At 37.7% G+C, this 23,152-nt stretch overlaps 1 pseudogene; it reads left to right on the plus strand.

The window, feature by feature from the left end:
- The first annotated feature begins 4,916 nt into the window (after positions 1–4,916).
- The window catches only part of LOC135224045 (uncharacterized), a 35,062-nt pseudogene continuing 16,826 nt past the window's right edge, over positions 4,917–23,152 (plus strand).

Genomic DNA, 23,152 nt, shown 5'->3' on the forward strand with positions numbered 1-23,152 from the left:
TAAAAAAAGCCATGCATTGCGTTTAATGTGGTAAATTCCTTTTTTCTCTTTTACTTGTTACTTGTTGATGGCTTAGGCTTATCCAGTTCCGTACTACTACTTCCATGAAGATCGCAGGAGCAACCACCCCCTCCCCCAACTATCAAATTCACAGTTTATCCATCAGAGAGAGCACTTTATCACACTGCAAATTCCACATTCACTGCTTGATCTTCCACCATAGCATTACTTAAATAAAAACGGTTAATTTTCTTTTTGAAAGACTTCAAATCCTAAAATTGCCCCTTGTTGACCTCAGAGCAGTTATCGCCATTGAAGATGATGTACTCAAATAATACAAAAGCTTCTTAGAAAACAGGAAGGTTACACTGGTTATATCAAATGTGAAATAAGAAAAGAAAGGCATATTCATATGTCATCGGCCACCCACAGTGACGGCAAGTTGGTACTTATTAGACATCCGAGTGAAATATATTTCAACGTCGCACTGTTTTAACTACCTTTTTGCAGTTGCAAGCATCGCCGTACTTAAAAAAAAAGAACATTGGTTAAAAGGAGTGCTTTATGGACATTTGTTAATTCTAAATGCATTTTGTATTAAGTTGGTTATAGTGCATCAAACATTTATATTCCTATAAAGCTACCTCGGTATCATGAGATCGTGTTATCACAATAATTATTGAGCCTTGTAAATTTGCAACTACACAGTTTTTTTAATGGCAACTTTGTCATACCGAATGATTGAATTCTATCACCAAAATAGGGAAAACTACAGATAATTAAAGGTAGAACAAGTTGTATGGAAATTAAAAGATAAATCTGTATATACAAACAAAATTTGTGCTAGAGAAAAAGGTGGGTGTTTGCTGTAATTAGACACGGATATCAGATATGAACAAATATAATTTAACATATGGTCATTGTTTTTCTTGATATTACAGTGATATATAAAAATGTAATTCTCGTCATGCAGTTCCTGTTCAGTCCACTGAAAAAAAATAGTTAGCGACTTGTGTTGTCCAGTTCTCATTTTAGAACCTTCCTACGATAAAATTGTGAAGTAAGTTTACAATTGTAGGATGTTTCCATATGTTGCATATAAGAGTTACTTATATTCCCGCCAAAATGTGTTAGGCGGAAGCCAAAGTTGAGTCTGCACTCTGCGGCAGTCTCGCTTGAGTAGGCGTGGCATTAACATTGTAAGGTGCATTGCTGCCCATCATGTATTAGATTACGTGAATATACAACATTGCATATTGATCGCGATTGAGTATACCTAACCTGCTTACAACAATAAAAGTGACAGGAAGCTAAAATTACCTCAGGACAATTTTCTTCATTCCGTCGGCTTTGAATCCATTAAATTATAGTTGGAATTATTCAGTGTTAATGTAATATTTTCGTTTTAAAATACTGTGAAATATGGTCATAAGGAATCGTCCTCAGAGTAACAACATTGTAAAACCCTCTGCATATTACTTTGTCAGACACGTTAGGAATTTGATGCCAGAATAAATCAACGTAAATATTGAGTTAGAGCTGACCAATGAAATATTAATAACCTTTTGGTGAACCGAAGTGAAGAATCTCATAGAATTGACTGGTTCCATATTAGTAAATTAAGAAGGTCAATAGATAGTTCTAGAAATGAGATAGAGTTTGTACTATTACAGCCAACAAAGGAAAAGCACACCCTTGACCCCAACCAAGGGTCCAGAGGAAGTTATACCTTCACGAGAATGTTCGAGAAGGATTTAAAGGAAAAACTACAGGGTTTCGGTGATTCTCGTAAACAGTATGTTCTTTGCTTCCCTTTGGTTTATCCAGTTACTTGAGATAATCTTAATAAGCTATTCCTCACCTGAAAACACACCCCAAAGGTATCCATTAAAATAATATGTCCCATTTACCTTATATATATATATATATATATATATATATATATATATATATATATATATATATCTTACAAGTGTGTAATGTTGATGAATCACATATCATGTCTTGCTTGGAGACAAGCTGAGCTACTGTAAGTACAGCTTACTTGAGCGAAGGAATTTGAGTACGCAAGCAGTTTAACCGAGAGACTGCTCGCCCTGTCATCAAGCATGTACATTCGTTTGTACGGATGTTACAGGCCTAATAGTCCAAGGCACTTGCGAAAGTCACATTCTTTTCGGTGAGCACAGAGGTCAGGTGGTACATGCCGAGTGTCGGGAGAGAAATCCCCATCGTAAAGTTATGATACATTTTGTAAGACTTAGAAAACCGTTACCTTTGAAAAGAGAGAGAAGTGTGAAATACTTTCTTTACTTAGATACTTTGAAAAGAGTGATGTGTGAAGTGTATCTTTTATCCATTATTATCTTTATTACAGATGGGTCCTATTCCATGGCTAATTTAGAGATGGGATTCTCTAACCTGGCTAATATAATGAACTTATTGACATTTTGGGTCTGGGAGTGAATTCTTAGTCTGGAGGGTAGAATGTTAACTTACTGGTTTCTTTATGGGCAGATTTGGGTTTTCTGTCATTATGACTTGTTAATCATTTTGTTTTATTTTATATTCAACTGCTTTGGGTAATAAATAGTATATTTTTATACTTACAAGATCTTAATAGCCTAACGACATGGTTGCAGACAGAGGGCACCATTGACGACAGGTAAGGGTTTCTAATTTGTGTAGTTTAATGAAATGGTGGGGGGAGGGGGGGGTAAGTGTGGTGGCAGGCGGTTTAAGAGGCTTTTTATATATTTTATAAGCTGTAGGTACGCTAACAAAGAGACTTGTGACCAGTTAGACATAGATGGTTTTTTTTTGGTAGGAAAAGGGGTTATAATCATGTCACAGGCAACTCGGGGCTCTTTTTACTGATTCAATGGGTTGGACAAGGAGAAGCAGTTCGTCTCTTGGGCTAAGTTAGTGTCAGCCATCTTGGGATTCTTGAATAACAGTGGAAAAAGGGGAAAAGTTTAATTTTCGACGTATTAAAGTGTTTCGCAAGTGTAGTTAATAGTTCACGCATATTTGCGGTGCGTATACGAATTCGGTTTCCAGTCATATGAAAATGTGAGTGTATTTTCAAGTTTTCTTTCTTATCTTTTTCTTTTTATCTTTTATATTTTTTTTTTACTTTTTGTTGTTGTTTATATTCTTTTTGTTTGTTTGTGGTGAATTTACTTGAGCAGCATTTTTGTTGCGAGTCACGCCCTAAGAGAGAAGCGAGAGTTGGCGTGTGTGAGACGGTTGCCATGGTGGATTGCTTGGTAAGCGTTTTGCATTTTTTTTTTCTTTTTCTATCCCCTCCCTATTTATTTTTTTATTGTTGCTTTCGTGGAATTATTATTAATATACTGGGCGTGGGGGCGCGTTTGCCTTTTGTTATCCATTATTGGGGAAAAATTTGTGTTAATTTTTCTGGATTGGGTTTTGTGTATATAAATACATTGATGTTATTGAGATCGGGGAAGCTTATAGAACAAAATAGCTTTCGGAAACAGGGAAAAATGGCGGATACTAAGAATACCACAACGCTACTACATCACATAACAAACGTGAGTGCGGGCGTGAGTCCATTCAGAGGGATTGTAAATGGCGTTTTATCACAGTCTATCCAAATTTTTATTGAAGGAGTTAATAATTATTTAGCGGTAAAGAATATATTGGACGATGTAGAGGCATTTAGAGAGGCGAAAGCTTTGCTAGATTTCAATAGAGGAGACCTCTCCCATCGTTGCTGGAGTTTCCAATTTACAAAATGTCGTACCTGGACGGACTTGCAAGTATTTTTTAAAACAGCGTATGGCTCAAAGGAACACAGAGATATGGTGAGGGACCTTCGGGGTCTTAATAAACTACGGAAGGGCACTAATAGCCTCGTAGAACATAGTTCAAAACTGTTTGACGCAGTGGTGGATTGGGTAGGAAAATTGAAAACATCTAAATGGGCTACAGGGGGTAATCTCTCTCTGGGTAACATTCATAAACTGATCTATTTTTCCCTGCTCTTGCACGATGTACCGGATGCGAAAGTGAATAGCTTTGCTGAAAAGATTGAACCTACTTCAGACGAAGAATTACTTTATATTCAAATTGAAAAACACGTCGAAATGTCCCACTGTAGATAGCACAATTTTTAATGGGACAGGCCCGAGGGGGTAGAGTGCAAAGAGACACAGAATTTTCTCCTCCCCATCTGTGCGCAAAAGTTGAGTATAACAAAAGATCGATCGATCAAAAGCAACCCAGTTGCGCTGTTTCAACTGCAATAAACCAGGGCATCCAAAGAAATTGTGTAGGGTTAAATATTGTGGAATGTGTAAGAGTAACGATCATTATTGGCAGTCTTGTCTGTCTCAGATACGGAGAGATGCGAGACCTACACCTCAAAGTTCTGGTAATTATAATGTGAGAACTTCCCAGGCAGGTCAAACCAGAGGGCAAAGGGATTGGCGAAATTTTTGGAAGCCCGATCAACAAAAAGGGTACAGGTGATTGGTAAATGCCATTGTGGTCTCGTGTGGGACGCCTCAGAGCCCAGGCCTATAGTCTATGGAACAGTAGGGGATGTGGATATCCCGATATTTATAGACTTGGGGGCATCAATAAATCTAATGGACTATAATTTGTATCAATCCATGTTTTCCAGTTACCCTTTGCAACCCTCAACGAAGACGGTGTGTGATGTGCAGGCCCATAGATTAAATATCCTGGGTTGTGTTCAAATACAGTTTACGCTAGGTGACAGAGTGTTAACAGAACCATTTTTGGTAATGAAAGGAATTGCGTTGGGCAACAGACTTTTGCTGGGTCATCCTGCTTGTAGAAGACACAAGATTTCGATCTATGCGGGTGTTAATGGGATAACAGTCGGGATACCAGGTATTTTTCTGCCTTATGAGGACGTGAATAAAATGGAGGACAAGGAGGTTATTGAAAGAGGAGATGTGCTCAGTGATATTAATGGCGGTGATACGAGTGTTATGGAGAAAGGTAATATTAAAACCCACGTTGCTGATATGGGAAATAATTACGGGGGTTCTATCAGAGTTCACAGTGATAACAATGGTGGTGATGATACTTTGGGTGGTGAGGTAATACTAATATTGATGTTATTTCTTATACTAACAATGCTGGGGGTGGTAATGTGTATGGGGCGGTGGAAAGGGGTGGTACTAACCACAAATATAGAGGTGTTTTATCCGAAGATATTATGTTACTACCTGGTTCGAAGACTATGGTAAAAGTTAAATTGAAGGAAATGAGAAAACCCACGGATGTGTGTGTTATTGAAAATAGCGAAAAGCTTAGATGGGTTGTTAGCACGGCATCGGTGAACAGTGTATCCAAGGATGGGTTTATGTGGTTAGAGTTGCTAAACTGTAATGATACAGTTAGGAGATACCAGAAGAATACATATATATTGGATTTCCAAGATTGGAGTTGTGATAGTGGTTCAGTGGCTTCGTAGAGGGGAAACCTGAGTTTTCGGAGGCAGAAATGCAATCAAGGAAACGAATATTTAGAGAACATTTAGCTAATGCGGATTATAGCGAACACGTTGAAGTGATAAGCGGGCTCTTGGCAGAATTTGGGGATACGGTAGCCTTACAAGGTGATAAATTGGGGTTGACTAATGTGTTAGAGCATAAGGTAAATTTGGAGAGTGGCACAAATTTACCTTATGCTCTAACACATTAGAGCATAAGGTAAATTTGTGCCACTCTCCAAATTTACCTTATGCTCTAACACATTAGAGCATAAGGTAAATTTGGAGAGTGGCACAAAACCTATTTATATTCCTGCATATTGCATACCTTTCAAAATCAGAGAACAGGTAGAGAAAGAGGTTAATAGATGGGAAGAAGAAGGAATCATTAGACCCAGCGTGTCTCCTTACAATTTTCCCTTGTTAGTGTATGCGTTGATTTTAGACGTTTAAATAAGAAGACGAGCCCTAACCGCTACCCAGTCGAGTGCATACCAGATCTTTTTGTTGAAATTGGGGGACATAATATTTATGGCTCAATTGATTTGGCGCAGGGTTTCTTACAGGTCGCTCTTAGTGAGAGTAGCAAGGAATATACCGCTTTTTCAGTGCCCAAGGAACACTATGAATTTACGTGAATGCCTTTCAGTTTGTCTGGCAGTCCGATGACCTTTACCAGGTTGGTGAACACAGTTTTGCATGGGTTATTGGGTAAAAATGTTTTTGTGTATATGGATGACATCCTAGTCACAACGGACACGATCGCGCAACACCTGGAAGTGCTTACAGAAGTACTTAGGAGGCTTAGATTAGTGGGGTTGAAAATTAAGCTAGCCAAGTGCTCGTTCTTGAAAAAGCAGATCACATATCTAGGCCACGTCATATCTAAGGAAGGGGTTAGAGTAAATGACGATAAAGTCGAAGCAATAGCGAATTTTCGCACCCCCAGATCAAAGAAAGAGATTAAGTCATTCCTGGGTATCGCCGGTTTCTTTAGGAGGTTTGTGAAAGGGTTCTCTAATATAGCAGCTCCCCTAACTGATGTGTTGCGGGAAGACGTTCAATTTCAATGGAAGGAACCTCAGGCGGAGAGTTTTCAAAAGCTCAAGGACGCGCTAATGAATCCCCCTGTTTTGAAGTTTCCAGATTTTAGCGAACCTTTTACATTAGTGACTGATGCAAGCCAGGAAGGTATAGGTGCTAGCCTTATGCAAAAGTTTGATGGGAAATTTCATCCTATAGCTCTTTATAGCAGGAAGTTCAGGACAAAGGGCAGCAATGAGAAGTCCATGGCCACCATAGATAAAGAAGCCTTTGCAATAGTGTTGAGCTTAGTTCATTTTAAAATGTTACTGATGGGGAATAAAGTAGAAGTTCTTACAGACCACAAACCATTACTAGATCTTTTTAATAAACCCAATTTGTCGCCAAAAAGAGCTCGATGGTTTTTAACTATCAGAGATTTTGATGCAAAGCTCAAATATATAGAAGGCAAATTTAACGTTGTTGCTGATGCTCTCAGCAGGAGTTTTCATGACACGGAAGGTTTCCAAGTCGCGCAAGCCACTAGCGAAGCCATACGATGGGATATACCTCTCGTAGAGCAAAGGCAAGATGAAGATGAGATTTTAGCAGATGCAAAAGCGTTTCTAAGAGGGGAATTAGTCAGGAAAGGTAATAAGTTTCCTTTTTCGGGTTTGGAGTTAGAAGGTAATCTATTGGTTAGGAAAATTAAATATAAGTTGAGAACCAGTGAAAGTAAAAGAGATACGACACAGATCGTAATTCCGAAGGTCCTAATTCCGGTGGTTTTGGATATAGTTCATTGAAGGTTTGGTAGTCCACACTTGGGAATAGAAAAAAACGTATGATGAGGTTCGTGCTAAATACATTTGGAAAAACATGGGGAAAGATGTGGAAAATTTCGTAAGGAATTGTACGGTGTGCAACGCATGCAAGCCTGCAAGGACAACTTCATGCAAATTAGGATCGTATCCTATACCGGGTAGACCTTTTCAGAGAATACATATGGATATCTTGGGGAATTTTTGTGAGTCTAGATATGCGAACAAGTACTTGTTATTGATAATAGATGAACTTACAGGGATAGTAGAAATTTTCCCACTTAAGCATAAAATGGTCGAAGAAGTAGCCATAGCATTTTTCAATGGTATCATTTGCAGATAAGGCTCACATGAAGTTCTATTAACCGACAATGGGAGGGAATTTGTGAACAAAACCTTGGAATGTTTAGCTGAAGTCATGGGGATACAGAAAGTAACAATTATTCCATACAGACCCGAGGCTAATGGGTTGTGCGAATGAGCAAACAGGAAAATGCTCGAGGCTCTCAGGAAAACTGTAGGTGGTAATGATAAGAATTGGGACAGATATGTTAATGTTGTTAGACATAGTATTAACACTATGGTTAGTGATTCAATTAAAATGTCCCCATTTGAAGCTTTGATAAGTTGTCCAATACGAGGCACATTTGATTTGCTAACTATGCCTCATCATGGGGAGGATACGATCGAAGCATTGGTATCCACAGCGAGAGAGAGACGACACACTTGTCTCAGCCGTAATCTCGAATCCACAACCAGAGATATGGTACAGAAGAGTAATAGTAAAAGATCTGATCCCAAGATCAATGTCGGGGACAAGGTATTTTTAAAACTTAACATGAGAAATTAATTAAATTACAAATTAGGCCCAAAGTTTGAAGGTCATTTTAAAGTCATTGAAGAGAAAATTGGAAACAAATTTGTAGTCTTAGAGGAAAAAACAGGTCGGTCAAGGTTAACACATATCTCGAAATTGAAAAGAATTGGTTGTGGTGTTTAATATATTGTCGCGCAGTTGCATTTTTTTCCCTTTTTTTTCTTGCTGTCTGTTTTTCGCAATTTGGTGGCAGAATGCTTTCACGGTTTTTTTTCTCTCTTTTATTTCCTTCTACTGCTTTTTTTTCTTATTATGCGGAAATCTGCGGCGTTTTGGCGTAAGATTTCGGGATAATATTTTACGTGGGAAGTGGTTGAAATATGGCAAATTTTTGTTTTAGCTGAGAAACGTGATGATAAATATGTGATTATTTCTGTGTGTATGATATTTGGGACTGAATTTTTTGGGGTTTCACGAGCCGAATAGATGACATTGGGGTTTTATATAATTTGGGTAATGTTGTGGGGAGTTAAGATTTAATGACAATTTTTTTTGGAAGGGGGATGATTTTTTTTGGTGTGGGGTTATTAATTAAATGGAGGAAATATCTTTATCACTGGAGTGGTGTTATTATTAAGATGTTGATGATTTATATATATATATATATATAAGGAGATGGCATGAATCCTTGGGGGTGACTTTCCTTTTTTTTTTTGTTGGTATAAAATTATGGAATTGTGAGTTTATTGTAGTTTTTTGTCCCAAATAGGTGATAATTTTTTATATAATTGGGCAGTATCGTTTGGGAAAGCCATGTCTTTGAGACAATCTTTGAGCACCTTGGTCATATCCTGGAGATAGTTCTGTGGAATGTGGTGATGTAGTTTCAGTATAGAACATTTTTTTGAGAATCATGAGTTTCTGGCGTTGCGAGTCTGACTATGCTGCAGTTCGAAGCACCTGAAGTGTTCACAGGTGGATTTTTTGCTAATGTTGCTGTAATGAATCCGGTAGCGGATTTTTCCCTTTGGAATTAATTACTCGGGGATTTGCACTATTCTTGTAGATGCTGATTATGGCATTCCACGGGAATGTATCATGTAAGGGGATTCTTTTCTGGTCGTTTCTGGTCAATGGGATTGCTGCGGTAGCAGATTCCGTAACAGTACACATTCCGTTTTGGGAAAGATATTGAATTATATATGTTTCTTTTTCTCTTATGTGCGCTGTGTAATGGGGGAAAGCTCACTTATTATTGTTGTTATTATCTTATTTTTTTTCCTTTTTTCTTTTTTTTCTTTTCTTACGAGAGATGTTGTAATGGGGGTTAAGCTCTAAATAGCATTTCTATTTTAGATAGGACATATAATTTGTCGCGGTATGTGAGTTATATAGAAGGGGTGTTCGGCATTATATTTTATGGAGGTTAGTTATATAAACCATAAAAGGGGTTTTTGTTGTTAGACTTTATGGGTTCTCTTTTGATAGCGTGTTTGTCAGATATGGGATTATTTGTGAGGATTCAGTGGGTAAAGATTATATTTGGTATAGCGAGGAATTTTTAATATTTGACTAGTAGATTGAGTATATTAATTAATGATGGATTTGTGGGGTAAAGCAAGACTTTAGTTATTTTATGACCATGTAGACCTTTTAAATACGGACACACAATGACTTTAGAGAATTCCCAACTCTACGCGATGATGGTGATGGAAACGACTTTGTTCTACAGTACCAGAGGTCGAGTCAAGTCTACACACGAATGGCGTTTCTATGGACTGCCTTTGCAAAGGATGAGATGTCTTCGATATACCGTCTCAGGATACGTTCTGGGATAACTCAGGAGTCTACAGTCTTCGATGAGGCGGGTGCGAGTAGCACTTACATAGAAGTCACGGGATATTTCCTTGGCAACGGGGTGGCGACCACGTTTCCTTCAGTAGAAAACATCGAATCTACAGTTTTGCGACGAGAGGGTGTTGGATACACTCATGAGGGTCGCAAACGCTGAATAATGGTGCGTGCTGAGTTGTTTCGAGTTGGTTTACGCACTCGACCTGTCTACAACTCGTCCACAAAAGTGTTTCATAAACACTTACATGGAAACCATGAGGCGGTTCGAATTCCGCCTACAGTGGAGACTGTTACAGTTCCGCCGCAGGAGGATAGTGACAAAGATGAATTCTTCTTCGACGAGCGTTATACAATACCAATATTAATGATCATGTTAGGTGCTATACTGATCACCATTTATGCGCTAGGAGTTCTTAAACTTTTGTGCATTCGACGAAGCACAAGGGCTCCTGCAACGCAGGTGGCCCTAAATCATATGGTAAATTGATGCATTGTGCATTAGTTGCTGATGTGGTGTGCGACAGGAGTGCACAGAGGGCATAGGTGGCCGAGCCATCTTACAAGTGTGTAATGTTAATGAATCACATATCATGTCTTGCTTGGAGACAAGTTGAGCTGTAAGGGCAGCTTACTTGAGCGAAGGAATTTGAGTACGCAAGCAGTTTAACCGAGAGACTGCTCGCCCTGTCATCAAGCATGTGCATTTGTTTGTACGGATGTTACAGGCCTAATAGTCCAAGGCACTTGCGAAAGTCACATTCTTTTCGGTGAGCACAAAGAGGTCAGGTGGTACACGCCGAGTGTCAGGAGAGAAAGCCCCATTGTAAAGGTATGATACATTTTGTAAGACTTAGAAAACCGTTACCTTTGAAAAGAGAGAGAAGTGTGAAATACTTTCTTTACTTAGATACTTTGAAAAGAGTGATGTGTGAAGTGTATCTTTTATCCATTAATATCTTTATTACAGATGGGTCCTATTCCATGGCTAATTTAGAGATGGGATTCTCTAACCTGACTAATATAATGAACTTATTGACATTTTGGATCTGGGAGTGAATTCTAAGTCAGGAGGGTAGAATGTTAACTTACTGGTTTCTTTATGGGCAGATTTGGGTTTTCTGTCATTTTGACTTGTTAATCATTTTGTTCTATTTTATATTCAACTGCTTTGGGTAATAAATAGTATATTTTTATACTTACGAGATCTTAATAGCCTAACGACATGGTTGCAGACAGAGGGCACCATTGACGACAGGTAAGGGTTTCTAATTTGTGTAGTTTAATGAAAAGGGGGCGGGTAAGATATATATATATATGAATAACTTGATCACGAAGCATATAAAACATGATGCTATGTATAAATAAAGGTTTTTGCCATGAAGGAAAAAATGAAAAGTGAGATAGCCAAGCACTTTCGGTCTAGTACAACCATTTACTCAGTAAAGGGTCGTACTAGACTGAAAGTGCTTGGCTATCTCGCTTTTCATTTTTTCCTTCGTGGCAAAAACCTTTATATATATTTATATATACATACATAATATATATATATATATATATATATATATATATATATATATATATATATATATATATATATATATATCAGGATCCATACAGAGAGGGGTCAACTAACGCGCAGATATGGTTGGGTCAGGCTGGGCGAGTGAGATCACGTGAGCCCCCGCTACTCACAGTCAAGTACATCTTCGGGGGCGCATTTGAACAAAAATATCAAAACAAAATATGTCTTCTGCTTCTATTTTATATTTATCCGGTCTCTGAGGATTTCTTTTATGGTTCTGACTCTACTTTATGTTTATCCTGTCTCTGGGGATCTTTTATAGTCCTTAATCCACAATCTGCTTAGGATCTCGGCATATAAATGCTAACAGTCCAGTACAATGTTTCATTCACTAACACGCAGTCTTGAGGTAAAAGTCTCTGTAAATATAGGTTTCTTGTTTAATCACAATCGTAGAAAAGCTAAGTAACCATGCCAAACAATTGCGCAGTTTATGGTTGTTATAATACGAAAGTGAAAAAGATAAAGTTCAATCAGGACATTCGTTTTTTCGGTTTCCGAGGGATGAATTTTTAAGAGATGCTTGGATACAAGCAGACAAAAATGTTTTGCATGAAATGATGGACGCCATGAGAACCATGAAGGTGGCAAACTCACGGTTTAATTGCATGTATAAATTTCAAATGGGAGTGATTTTGTCATGCAAGTCTCTGATAAGCCTATATGAGATGGTAAAGAAATTATATGGTGTTAAATTCATTCCTACAAGAAGACTGAATCAGGATGTACTTGAACACTTTTTTGGATGTGTACGTCAAATCAGTGGGCCATATGAAAATCCTAATTCAGTAAACTTCAAATTCTGCTTAAGAAAGTACTTGCTAGGGAAAGACATTGCGCTGTTAAGTGAAAAAAAACCCTACCGAATGCATAGAAGAATTTTATATCCTTAACCAGCAAATGCAAACTCCAGCAAGTAAAATGCGAGACAGCGAGAGAGAACTATCTGTAGAAATATGCCTGACAAGTATATTTTTCAAAACAGTAACATGTGACTTTGAAAAAGAAAATGAGGACGCAATAGACTTGGGAGAGGAACCTAATAATGAGACAGAGGAAGACAAAAGATTGATATCTGAAGTGATATAAGAAGAATCTCTTTGATACATTGGAGGCTATATTGAGAAGAGGTTTGGATTAAAATATCCTCATTTGGGAGTTAAGGCATCAGAGGCTAACGAAAAAGAAAAATCATGGCTTAGTACTATTAACAAGGGCGGACTTCAAGCTCCCTCTGATGATTTCATGTCTCGGTTATCTATCATGAGAGAAATTTTCATTGCTGCTCATGGTGATACTTTAAGAGAAGGCAAAGACTGCATAAAGTCATTAATTTCAGAAATGGAATTATCGGGAGCTGATATTCCCAAAGATGTGATAGCATTTTTTGCTAAAATTTCTGTTCTTTGGGATGAGACATCTGAACAAAGCAATTGTGATAGATAAAAAGAAAAAGAAAGTGTCGTAGCATGAAAAAGAAATTTATGAAATTGTGAATATGTTAGCTATGTTTCTTTTTTTTTTTTACTTTTGAAACTGTACAATAAAATATATGATTAAAATAGTTTTGTTTCTATGTCACCTCAATTTTCTCATTTCAGTTCTTGGTTTTCCTTTTATAATCAGAGTATATGTTTATAGACAAAGAGACCCAAACAAATATGAAAACCTTACCTGAAGCTTAGTTCTACTAAAGAAATTAAAGCTTAACCAAAAAGTAAAGAAAAATACAAATCAACGGCAGATTAAAATGGTTGAGATCTTATCCCTTTAGATGACTAGGCTACCTTTAGTTCCTCTGGTGAGTACTTTAACGATACGATCATTTACTTATAACCAAAATAACGAATATGAAAGTCTTAACTTAAGTTGAGTTTCACTTATGAAAGCATGAATGTAGAAAAGAAAAAAGACAATTATCAGGAACGAGTAGATAAGTCAAGATAAAAGAGAGAGAAATTAGCGCCTATCATATACTGAGCGCCACCCGCCTCACGGGGGCTCACGTGACGAGGTGCGCGGAATAGGCCTTATTTTTGTCCCACTCTTAACTGACCCCTCTCTGTATGGATCCTGATATATATATATGTATATATATATATTGTTCAAGATTTTAAGCCAGAACCAAGGAAAGTAAGATCCCTTATAACAAGATTCATGCATCCTTGTCTATATGTAAGTTGCCCCTTTGAACTGAAAGCATCCATTCTCTAGAAAGCTATCTCTGCTCCCATTGGCTGTCAGAATTTATCCCCCACAGGGTGTGGGCAGAACTTACCAGGAGAAAATTTTAAAAGGAGTAGGGAACAGCGGCTCGCCCTGAGAAGATCCTTAGACCTAGGAGAGGTCAGAAGCTCCTGCTATCTCGCCCTGCAGACAACACTTCGCCCCTTTCTGCTCCCACTTGCCTCCTCTGGGGGAACCCCAAGTATTGTTATACGTCCACAATGCACAGAGATATCAACAGATAAGAAGACTTCCAAGCCCCGGATTTCCAGACAAACACCGTGCCTGATTGTGGTAGAACTTGGGAACCCTTGGATTAAGCCTTGCATTTTCAATAACCCGTTTGCTCATAATTCTGAATGCCGTGTCTGGTTGCCCCCAGCCACACATTTCCAGTGGATCGACAATCAACCACCCTCTTAGTTCCTGGACCTATGCAAATTAATGTGAATATAGTACATTTGAAACTAAAGTCCAGCTTTTATGTAAATTCCTCCTTCCTTAGTAATATCGGTCTTCTGCCATAGTTTTTCTCTTTTCTTTGTTGTGCTCTCTCATTCCTCCATTCAAGGCCAATTTTTCCAGTGTTAAACTAAATTTTTCAGGAGTGAACGAGCAGTTCAGAACAATATTATATATGTGTGTGTGTGTGTGTGTGTGTTTGTTTGTATGTATATATACTATTTGGACATATTTTCTTTCTTATGCAATTTCTATCGAAGTCAGTGGCATTGTTCGCAGATACTATCTTCTTATCTTTGCATATATGCATATATGTAGCTGCATGGTTTTTCGTTACATGTAGACAAGCATGTCATGATACTGACTGACTCATCTTGATTGATTTCATATCGCTCTGACGTCACTACAGTAAGTCATCAATGGGAAACATACATGTTTGCCGAAGGATCAATGTGACAGTGGCGATTGTCTGGTCTTTTGTATAGAGACACCCTTATCGAAATATAAGGCCTTATTATTGAAAAGAAAAGTGAGGGTCAGAGATTAATTTCCAGTTCAGGAGAGCATGAGGGCTACCCTGGTCATTCTCATTCACCCTGTTGACCTGATTAGTGAATTAGGTATACTTAGTAGTTAGTTAGCTCTTGTTGAGCCAGTCAAGATGGAAAAGGGTATGAGACAAGCAACCTCATCCCAAATGCGTCCTGGAAATGGGAAGGGCATTGATTTTTGAAACCACTAGCCACCCTTCCTCCTTCTCTCTCTCTCTCTCTCTTAAAGGGGGAAAATCATATAGGTGACAATACAAGGAGTTACAAGGGTTAGGATGTCTCAAAGACTTGTTATGCCATCCGAGGAGACATCGTGTGCTCTCTTATCTCTAGGAGCAGGTTTTACTGTTCATTCACAGTGTCCCAATAGGATAATACCAATAAAAACAAGCTGGTTGAAAAATGAACATGGCTAGAAGTCGTGCAGTGAAAGGGCGTCATATATTTAAGAGGGAGGCTTTGTGGACAAAAAAATTACGAAGGTGGAATTAAAGCAGCAAGTGGGGGGTGGGGGGGGGGGGGCGTTAGGAATTGAGATGTTTGACTAAGGAAACTGAAATATTGTTCGAGGTGCAGCAGCATGACAGATCAGGATATATTTTAGGTATAAAAGAGGATAATATGGTACTAAAGAAAGAGCAACTAATGAAAATACAATAGACTCTGAGAAAGTATTTGTGATAAAAATAAGGTTATTTTAGTTGTACGGAAATACAAGACATAACACTGCAAAATACGAGAAACAAATAACAAAGTAAAACAGAAAATAGCCACACTTTAAGAAAAAACTTAGCCTATTAGGTGAGCAAAGAAAAAGACAAAGTCAACTTCACTGGTGGGTGCTCCAGAAAAACCGGTAAATTCTTATGAGGATGAAAAGTTTTCACTCATGAATTTTTAAATTCTTAAAATTCTGTGTTAATAAAGAGGAAGGTTAATGGACACGTGGGATATAGAGTGTAATATGGAAATGGAAAGATGGTGTGTGAAGAAAATATAGTCCTTCATGATGGAGAAAGTAGTTTGAAGATGTTGAAAAGGATGGTTAAAAAAAAGAGCTAGGTAGGTAGAATGAAAAAGTTGAGTGTTGTGGGAGTTAAGGTAAATACTGAAAACTCCTATACAGGATATATAGAGAGCAACTGACAAGTTTAAGGAGGAGAATGACTCGGAAGTTGATGGGACTGAACGTGAGCTGCTTCGACATGGTAATGAAAGCGTGACTGAGTGGCTGAGACTGGAGGGGAGGGGGTCAGGGAGGAATGGGGGGGTTGTTGAGGGGTTTCTGGACAAGGGAAAGGTTTCAGAGAAAGAGATGAGGTGAACAATTGCTCCTCTGCATAAAGGTAAAGACGCAAGCGGTGAATTCAAGAATGCCAACGCATAGCATTACTTAAGATACTAAGAAAGGCGCATGGCAGGATTTCGATTGCGAAACTAAGATAAATTGTGAGATTATAGATATGGAAGAGGGTCAGTGGATCAAGTATTTGTCATGAAACAGCTAAGTGAAAAGTTTGGAAGTGAAAGGGAAAGCCGTATGTGCTGGACATGGATATAGAAATGATTAGGATAGAGGGTGCAGGATACTGAGGAAGCGTTGTGATAAGTGTAAAATTCCAAGAGCAATTAAGAGATTTATGAAAGAATTCAACTATACATTACAATATGTAGACGAATCGATTGGCCTGTTGGTACTGAGAGCCAAAGTTGGAAAGTATACTTGGACTGTTAAGCCCTCTCCCCTTTATGGAAGTAAAGTATGGATATTAATTGTTAGTGTGGAAAAAGGATTGAATCTGTTGACATCAATAGTATATGACAGATCTGAGGAGTAATGGAGACAATAAAGCGAGGAATGAGGACAATTTGCAGTAACGATAAAAGCTTAGAATGGATGATTATGTTTTGACACTGTTTGGTCATGTGGAGAGAATGGAGGGCGATAGTCTGATGAAAAGAACTCACCATTCGAAAGCACTGGGGGGAAAGAGAGGTCGACCTCGTAAGTGCTGGATATCTGGAGTGAAGGAGGAATTAGAATGAGATGAACATGTCCTCGACGCGAAAGAGCGAGTGCGACATAGGGGTTAATTCCATAGTACGGAATGTGTGAGGGGGTGAGTTCGATGTGCTGCTAAAGAATACGGCAAAAGTTTTCTGTTTATAAGATTCGTCTTCTATTCTGGAATAAGAAGATGAACGTGGTATTCACTGTATTTAATGCTTCGGTATCGTTATAAGAATATATATATATATATATATATATATATATATATATACATATATATATATATATATATATATATATTATATATATATATATATAATTCATTTCCACAAACTCATTAGAATCTGACTGAAACCTTCCCTTAAATTTCAGAAAAGCTCCCTTACAATTATCATAACCACAGTCGGCCTAACTGTGATACATCCTATTTCCGGAGGCTGGAATATCTTAGCCGAGGAAATTGCTTTGGAAAACTCAATCAAAAAAGAAACATTTAATCGTAACTCTTATGCCCTTGATTTTATACTTGCCCATACTTTGTGTGCGAGTGCGGGTGGGGCACAGCTATTCGTTCTAGCAGTATAGTTTCGGATCATGTGAAAGATAATGGATAAGGATATGATCGTCTTATCACGACGTCTGTGGACTTTGACCGAGGAGAGTGATGAGAAGAGTTCTATAAGATTTTTGGAAAGCTTCCACAGGGGGAAACCGAACCCAGGTAGTGTTGTAACGGTGAAAACAAGAGAAACGATAAGGGAAGTGACCTTTCTTTCCATTAGTTTTAGAAAGAAGAGGAAAAACTGAAATTCAAACTTCATACAAAACTAAAGAAATACAATCTTGAAGGAGAAAAAAAATGTATCTCTATAAAGTTTCGAGACGTGAAAGGATAGATATCAAAATGTTTTTTAATTTTTTTTCGGGGAAAGATGAAAAATACAAACGTTAGCAAAGGAGACGGAAAAAGGAACGATAGAAACGGAATAGTTCCTCATTGGACAAGTGGTTTGCATACTCGCCTATCAATCTGGTAGCCCGAGTTCGCTCCCCGCTGCTGCCATTGCGGAACCAGAGGAATTTATTTCTGGTGATCAGAAATTCATTTCTCGATATAATGTGGTTCGTATCCCACAATAAGTTGTACGTTCCGTTGCTAAGTAACCAATTGGTTCCTATCCACGTAAAAAAAAACTAATCCTTCGGGCCAGCCCTAGGAGAGCTGTTAATCAACCCAGTGGTCTGGTTAATCTAATATATACTTTTTTCAGGACGGAGAGATTAACCACATAACTTATGGACTAGAAATGTAGTGGACGGGTCCCATGTATGAGCAAGAGCTCGTGCTGATATAGGCCTAACTCATTCTTAAACTTCAAAGCTATCAATAACCTCTGATAATGCTTTTCAGATACGTTCGTTGCCTTCTCTTATTTTCCTTTGTACAGTAAGTTCCAGAAGTGAAGCGAAAACCAATCTCCAGAATTGGATTGTACTTCTATAGAAACTCATGGGGTTGCCAGTTAGTATATTTTATTCCAATTATTGTCATCCTATTTATCTGATAAAACGTATCAGTGATTAACTGTATAAGCGCACAAAGTATTTCCTCAGTGAATGATCAATGTTAGTTCAGTAATTGTTTATTAATAGAAAAAAAAGAATTTCCCCAAAGAAACATCTGCGGCTTCCAAAGTGTGATATGAAGTGTTCACCATAGAGTGGCAGCAGGAACCGTGTGCATAAGCATTGGCCTAATATTTGTAAATTAACTTTCTACTTTTATAGCGTTATATCGAAAGTTATTATGATTTCTTTTGATAAAGCGCAGAGAAGTTTAGCATCTGATTAAATGAAATATAAATAAGACAAGTTGGTGTAAAAAAAAAAAACGAAACCAAGTTATGTGCGCGTTTAGCGTTGGTTACTTGGTTAGGCCTATTTCAAGAATCAAGGAAATATATTTTCCAGCTTGTTAGTTTATAATTTCATGGAATTTCTCGATTGTGCAAATTTTTGCATGCGGAATTGCGTTCAGGGTCGCACCAAACAAGTATTTTCGTAGGTTTCCACTTTTCTTTTTTTTCAGTGCCTAAGTGAGACCATTCTTGTCCATACGATCCGGAGTGTGAATATGCTTGGCGAGCATTATGTTAATTCGAGTATCCCCTGTTATGCTCTCTCTCTCTCTCTCTCTCTCTCTCTCTCTCTCTCTCTCTCTCTCAGGACGTTTTTATCTATCAGGAATAACCAGAGGTCTGTTTTAAGAATCGAGCACTAGGCCTATTAGTCATGCTCGGGTGCTTCTTTGTATATATTATATATATATATATATATATATATATATATATGATATATTATATATCCCCAAAAAACTCAAGTATTATGCAATAATACTTGACTGGATAGAACTGATTACTGGTTGTCAGTGGAAATATGAATTTGGGTGATATCACTCCCTTATGATACGCCCACTTACGCAAATTCAGTCTTTAAATTTCACGGTTGGGATATGATTCGAAGATTTGAGGTAATAGGTTGAAGTGAAAAAGGTGGAGTTAGTATTGTGGGTAGAGGTAGAGGTAGAGGGGGGAAGGGGTTGCTGGGGTCTGTCGTCTCCCTACTTAACCAGATGGTGATTTTACGGGTGTTCTGGTTGCTTGCGACCGACTTTCTTATTTTTTATATAGCGAGTCTGTTTCCCAGGTGCAAGGACAGGTCCTGGTGTCGGTCCGGATGGTTCTATCTTTGCCTAAATAACAGACAGTGGCCCTGCATTGTAAGCCTTGCAATGCCCGGAACTAGGCCTAGTAACCTGAAGGTAGCAGCAGAGGTTAGAGCCTTTCTCGAAGATGGTGTTTTACGCTCGGTCCTAGAAGCAAGAATCAGATCTACCAACCACCCCTAACTTCTAATTGAATCTAGGTGCATTCATGGTTGATTATGTTTAATGTCGCAGAGATTTTCCCTTCACATTCTATTAATACTTGCATGGTTTTATGCATGTTCGCTAAAATAATTGATAATACAATATAATATTAAATATTTGTTTCCACATTGCTCGAAATATACATTGGTAATGTTGGTAATCCTGTGTTGAACGAGAATTTCAAATTGTTTCGTTTCTATAGTTTGAAGTAATTGCTATACTTTAAAATAATTACTATTACCGTAATTTTTTCTTATGATTGTTATAAATATCATAGATTTGATATTTGTGCATCATATGTTAGCTTTATTTTGCTTGATAGAGCACTTTCACTGTAGAAAAAAAAATATTTTTTTCAGCTACGAGTTTTTGTAGTTGCCAGTTAGTGAATTTCGAACGAAATTCTCTGAAATTTGTCGCTTCAGTTTTTGGAACTTACTGTACATAAATATTTCTTAGTAATGTGGCTTTCGTTGTACATAGTTTAGCTTTTCCTTTTTTCTTGAAAGGAAAAACTATTGTGCCGGTTTTGTCTGTCCGTCTGTCCACCCTCAGGTTTAATAACCTACTGAGGCTAGAGGGCTGTAAATTGGTATTTTGATCATCCACTCTCCAATCATCAAACACACCAAATTGCAACCATTTAGCCTCAGTAATTTTTTTTAAAAATCTTATTTAAGGTTAAAATTAGCAATGGATCGTGAATCTGGCAACGCTTTCCGGAGCCATATGACACGCCCTCACTCTACCGATCTGGTGAGCAACTAGAGAGCTGCCGGTCATAAATGACGAATACAGTATTATACGTTGTACAGAAAACTCGAATATTAGTTGCATTTTTTATTTATTTATTTATGTATTTAGTTATTTTTGGCTTAACCTCGAGGGGAAAGTACAAACGTCTGTTTCAAATGAACTGTCACACAGGATGAACTAAAATACCAATATTTTTGAGACCCTGAACATGTTATATTTAGCTCTTTTCGAATACTTATTTGAAGGGAGCAGAAAAATGAAACTGATTCCATAATCTCTTTGAATTATCCATCAAACGCTACAGTAAGTCAGTTTTAGAACTTTATGCCCTCTGTATGTAAGCCGTCGCATCTGAACGAGATTTAGGGAAATTACTGAGCCCTTTTGAGGTACTGTGAATTATATCCACCTTCTTTTCAAACGATCTCAGTTGATGGGAAACAGAAATAAGGGATGAAAAGTGAGGGCAAAGGTCTAATAATCTTATCTAATACCATATCAACTGTGTATAAACATATAAGCGATAAATCATACAGTGGCAGTCACTAGCGGAGCAGAAAAATTTCATATATATATATATATATATATATATATATATATATATATATATATATATCACCTGTTCTATCAGGAAATACCGAGTCCATTATTATTATAATGAAGATTATTGTTATTATCATTATTATCATTATTATTATTATTCCCTCTAAATTTTAGTATTATTAATATAATAGATTTTTTATTTGACCCCATTTATATGTTTCTCATTTATGTCATTATGATCTAACTCTTCAATATTTTTATTTTGTAATTTTTTTCATGGGCGGGTGGGGGGGGGGGTGTTGGTAACGTGCCCAGGTGCCTACCTACCCTGGATTGCTGGTGGTGACAGCGTCACTTTGGTCTTGAATTAAAAAGATAATTCAATTTCCAACTCACGTCAAGCAACACATCACCGGGAATGATGAAATGATAAATAATATCAGTAACTCGTGTGGGAAGCATTTATTGCTTATTCAGGCCAACGCCTGAAGTAAAAACACAGAGAGACAGGAGTGCGTTACATTTGCCCACCTGAAGTCCATTACTAGTTTTTTGTCACTCAGATTAAAAAAAAATACTACAGGTATTCTATTATCTTTGCCAGTGCTTTCTCTCGATCCATATACTATGTCATATACAGTTTTTGCCTGTTGATTTGAAATATCTACTCGAATTGCGCTTAACCAACTAACTTTAAAGCACACTGATCTTCTCCGACCAGTACTTCTTCTATCTTGATTTCTCGCCCATAATCCTTGCTTTCTCCCCCATGATCTTATCGTTCACTCTACTTTGAATGTTAAGCGTGAAGTCCACATTTTAGTATATATATCCCAAAGTTTGAGATCAGTCGCACCAACATGATATACTATATGTATAAGAATGTAAGGCATTTGCGAAATTAACTACTTACGGTGTAAGTTTTCATAATAGGTAATCTAACACACACACACAACACACACGCACACACCACACAACACAGCCACACACAGATATATATATATATATCTATATATATATATATGTATATCTATATATAATAATATATATATACTAAACTCTACATTTAGGCCCACCGCCGTCCATACCTATAGGTGAGCCTTCCTCGCCATTGGCCTACATATAAGTACGAGATGCAGTAACTTAATCGGAATTTTAGTACGGTACACGACGTCCTTCTAGCTTTGGGGGTCTACCCTCTTTCTTTCAGAGTCTTGAAGAATTAACATCGCGTGTGTATTGCTTTTCTCGAAAGAAATCCACCGAGAAACGAAGGAGACGCGTTCAGTCATATTTGAAAAACCGTATTATCGTATGAAGAAGATGATGCTCGGTGCGTGCACGGTCTAGCCTAGACCGTTGATGCGTGATCCTTAATCTAACTCCGCCTCCGCCCTCATGACTTGACCTAACACGAATTAGCAGAGCCCTCGCGATTGACTGATTGATTTGCATCATATATTGCGAAGAGAATGATTTTCTAACGAGCGAATTAAGAGCTTAAAAGAGAGGAATTAATTTTTTTTCCCAGTTCGTCTCTGAGCATCGTACGAATCGCATCCAGATAAGTATGGTCGTTGTACTTAAGTGATTATTCTGTATTGTTTCAAGGCGTTTACTATTTTGCCAAGTCTTGAGTTAATCTGATTAAAGTTGAGCCACTACTCTATCATCAACTGAATGTTCGAGATAAGTTAAGCTTTATGTCAGTATGTGATCGAGATAATCAGAGTAGATCTTGGAGATAATATCTCTCTCTCTCTCTCTCTCTCTCTCTCTCTCTTAGCTCTCTCTCCTCTCGTCTCTCTCTCGTGTCCTCAGTCTTCTCAATCTCGGTCCTCTCTCTCTCTCTCTCATTTTTGGCCTATTTTTTCGTTACTTGAAAAATGTCTAGTTTTCCTTCAAGTCAAAACACGATTAAAGCAATCACTTTTCTGCTTCCTTTTTACAGTTTTGCATTCCTGAAAATATATTTCTAACTTGATTCTGATAAACACCGTTTTTGTCACTCATCCTCTCTTACGCACCCACCACACACACACACACATATATATATATATATATATATATATATATATATATATGT

The sequence above is a fragment of the Macrobrachium nipponense genome, chromosome 10 (assembly GCF_015104395.2).
Source record: "Macrobrachium nipponense isolate FS-2020 chromosome 10, ASM1510439v2, whole genome shotgun sequence".
NCBI lineage: Eukaryota > Metazoa > Arthropoda > Malacostraca > Decapoda > Palaemonidae > Macrobrachium > Macrobrachium nipponense.